Here is a 4,121-nt window from a genome sequence, read left to right on the forward strand (position 1 = left end):
GAAAAGAGCGTGAAAAATCCAGAACGTTCAAAAGTAAAAAAGTAAAACAAAATACAAGATAAAAACCCTCAAAGAAAGTTCACCGTGTAGAATTTTCTGTTCATACACTACAATAAAAAAAGTTCATACACAAAACAAAGATTTTTTTAGAATAATAGATCCTTTTTGTATTAGAATATTTTGTACATGGTCTTTTTGCGGATTTCCATATTTTTAAAACAAAAACCAAGAAGTTCAAATTAAAATGAGTAATCAATTCATTGTCTAAAGAAAATTGAAAGCCACTCTACCAATTAATTCTCTATTAAAGGACGAGCTCACATGAAAATAAAATAGAAGTTCTATAACTAAAATAAAATGAAAAAGAATACTCAAAGTTCAAGAGAGAAAAAACGGGAAGTTAATAGAACAAAAATGCGAGAGTTATTTCAGTAGTTTATAGTTGGTTACTGTGAAAAAACTAACTAGAATAAAATTATACTCCGGGATAGTTAGAATTCCCAACTAATTTAAGGTTTTTGTTTTGGTTTTAAACAGACTACAACCATAGCCAGTTGTTTTCCCACAATCTATTTTCTCTAAAACTACCAAGGGTCGCGATTACTGTTGTCGGTTGCTATAATTTTGTTGAAAAACTTATTTAACGAGGTTAACAATATTAATATTTTAATTAGAAAACTAGTCAGGAGAAAGAGAAAGAAACATTCATTAAAAATATTAATATTGTTAACCTCGTTAAATAAGTTTTTTCTTTTATCGTTAGCATTCATTTAATTTCTTCTTCCCCTCATGATGCTCATTAACTCGGTCGAGTAAGCCAGAGTATGCCATGCTTTTGTGTCAAAGGTCAAAACTTTAAACATGAGAATATTGTGTGTTGTTTATTTTCTAGTTCTAACAGATCAATGGATTTTGGTTTCAAAAAAAAAAGTATAGATTTTGGTTTCATACATCAAGGCCTTAGCATGCTTTATATTCTTTCAATTCCCTGTTAAGGGATTAACTCTTTCATTTTGATTTGACGAACCAAAAAGTAGTGTCTAGCTAGGTTCAGTTGCAATTAAATTTGAGTAAGTTAATGGTGTGAAACCATACCTAGATGCATCTTGAAGAAATTGTATCATAGGCTCATAGCTCTCTGACAAATTAAATGAACAACCGAAATTCCAGAGATTACAAAGAAGTTACTGGACTGGAACAAGGCCCTCACCAAACAAGCGGACAAATTGACTGGAAGTACGCCTCTTCATATTGCCATATCATGGGGGAGTCAAAGCAAGGAGGTGATCAAACTACTATTGCACTGTGACGAATCTGCCGCATTTCAAAGCGACAATAGTGGGTCGTTCCCTATACATGTGGCAGCAACGCTAAGTTCACGGTCTACACTTCGCGTGTTGCTGGACACGGTGCCCACATGCGCAGGACTGCGTGATGGTAATGGCCAGACCTTCCTGTTAGACTTAATCTTGATTCCATGTATCTGCATATTTAGTTTGCTTTCGTTGTGCATGTAGGATAGGTTAGAGAGTAGCTAGTCCGGTGAAGCTTCAGCGGAGGCACGCGGAGAAGATGAGATGTCAGGCTGCCGTGCGACGCGGCGAGCACGAGGAGATGTGGATATTGCTATGCGATAAGGCAACGCCGTGTGATGCGGCAAGATGCGACCGTGGCTGGAGCGTGACGGGCTGCTCATTCAGGTTGAGCCAAGTGATTTGGCCAAGTCAGAATTAGTTAGAGTATGTGAGGCTGTAGCTGCATGTGTGCGTGGTGCTAGCCGAGTCAAGAGTCAGTGCATGCGTGAGTTTGTTAGTGATTGACATGGGCGTGCATGTAGCTAGTCAGTTGGCGAATGGGTTAGTGCGTGGAGGGTGCTGTTAGTGGCCGGTTAAGGTGGCTGGTAGTGCGTGCGTGAGTCCAGCACCTGATGTATATATACATGTTGCATACTGAGTAATGAAGTGAGGCCGTGAGGGCTGAGGGAAAAAAGATGTAGCATATGTGTGTCTCACCGGGAGAACAAAGCAAAGCTGGTTCCTCCCACGGTGAGGTGTGCGTGTGTGTAGAGTTTCATGTGTATGTGTGTGTTCTTGTGTTCTTGAGAGAAGAAGATAGAGAGAAACCACAAGAGAGTTTTGTGAGGGAGCTCGAGGTAGAAGAAGAAGCGGCGCTGCGAGGAGGCGGCGCCAACACTTCCTACATGTTGGTATTGCGAAGGAGCACCCTCTTGTGGTCGGAAGTTGGTACCATCACATACCATTTGCACCAATTATGAACGTGCAAGACAATCATGGGAACAGTCCACTCCATCTTGCTGCCATAGTCGGGAACCAGTGGGGTTTCTATCTTCTAATTCAGAACCCGCAAGTTCAGCTGGATTTAGTGAACAACAAAGGCCAAACACCGCTAGATATTGCATGGACGAAGATGCCACAAGGCCTTAATTTCATGCTGGTACTTAGTTCATCAATCTTATTCTTGTTCTGCCATATTTTTGAATCGGTAGTATGCTGGTCTAGATATGAGTAGGTTGGTGGAATTTTCAACTCGATCATGAGGAACACATTAACCTTATTTTTCTTGCAGAACCCACGAAATAGGATATACCTACTACTTAAAGGTGCAGGAGCTAAAACTGCTGCATACCGCTGTGATTGGTTCCTCAAAGAACATATCCCGCCAATAGAAATTAAAGTGGAAGAAAAGAAGATCTCAGATTCCACGCCGATTATTGGCATTGGGTCAGTGCTAATTGTTACGGTAGCTTTCGCAGCAGCTTTCACCTTACCAGGTGGCTTCCGAACAGATGACTTGAAGGGTAAGCGTGGAACAGCTGGAATAGCTATGCTTGCTGGAAAACCAGTCTTTCACGCGTTCATCATCGCCAACACACTGGCGCTCGTTTCCTCAGCTCTAGCTACCATGAACGTCATGTACGCTGGGGTCACCGCAGTCGACATACGCACGCGCATGACCTCCTTCATCATCTCCATCGTCTTTGTCTATTGCTCGGCCAAGTCCTTGGCTGCCGCATTTGTGTTTGGACTCTACGTGGTACTAGAGCCAGCTGCCCCCCAAAATAGCTTATATTTCATGTGCTATCGTATCCCCTTTCCTTTTTCTCGATGTTGTCTGGTTTATCTTCATGGTAGCTATCGGGGAAGTAATGCTACTCAAAAGGCTAGGTTTCAAGGCATGGCTTCGCAATTTCAACTTCTTTCGACTACCAGTAAAACAACCTACAGTTTTGGGATAGGGATGTCAGAGTCAATCCGTGGTAATCTTCTTGTAATGTGTCACTCGCAACAAAGGACACTCCTAGCCAATACTACACCGTCGGAAGGGCTTTCAAGGTCCAGAGGTTTCAACTTCCATCAATGTATGTTCCATATTTCATATGTTCACAGTTTTGAGCAAGAATTTAATGTAAGGCTCATTTCCCTAGTTATTTAAAAGTGTGCTTTCGACCATGTTTCATACATGTGAGTTTCATTTTGAAATTTGAAATAAGTTTCCATAACTGTATGTTTGAGGAGAATTCTGGTTGTTTTGTTCTAGTCCATATTACAACCTCAGACTACCACCAAAGTCTAAACCATAAACGTCAGGGGGGGCCCTCCAGGTACGTGTATGTAGGATACATCACATGTATATACTACGAGCGAAAAAAATGAAGCCAAACTCAGCGGGAGCTCCTATACGCCGCTCTCTGCGGCAAACAGCTGCAGTTTCGCATAGGCAGGCCTCTTCCTGGGCCGGCCCATGAAGGAAACAAATCGATAGCTAAAAAGAAACACGCCATAACGACAGGATTGAACACAGGATCTCACGCAACCGACCACGCGCTTTGACCGGTTGAGCTATGGAAGGTTACTAAACAAGAACCAGCGTAAATGTTTTAGAACCAACATCCAGCACAGATGCAACATATATTTAAAATCTTGAAAGGTTTTAAAAAAAACAGAGTTGATTATTAAACCCAATTTTTGAAAACTGAAACATTTTCAAAAACAGAACATTTTCTAAATTTCTGAATGAATTTGGAAAATAGGGACATTTTCTGAAATTCCTGAACAAATTTTAATTTGTGAACAAATTTGGAAACCTGAACATTTGTTGAA

The 4,121-nt window shown here is 40.9% G+C and overlaps 1 pseudogene; it reads left to right on the forward strand.

The window, feature by feature from the left end:
- Positions 1-3,308, forward strand: part of LOC119307269 — a 5,634-nt pseudogene extending 2,326 nt beyond the window's left edge.
- The last annotated feature ends 813 nt before the right edge of the window (positions 3,309-4,121 follow it).

Source organism: Triticum dicoccoides, chromosome 5B (assembly GCF_002162155.2).
Source record: "Triticum dicoccoides isolate Atlit2015 ecotype Zavitan chromosome 5B, WEW_v2.0, whole genome shotgun sequence".
NCBI classification, from domain to species: Eukaryota; Viridiplantae; Streptophyta; class Magnoliopsida; order Poales; family Poaceae; genus Triticum; species Triticum dicoccoides.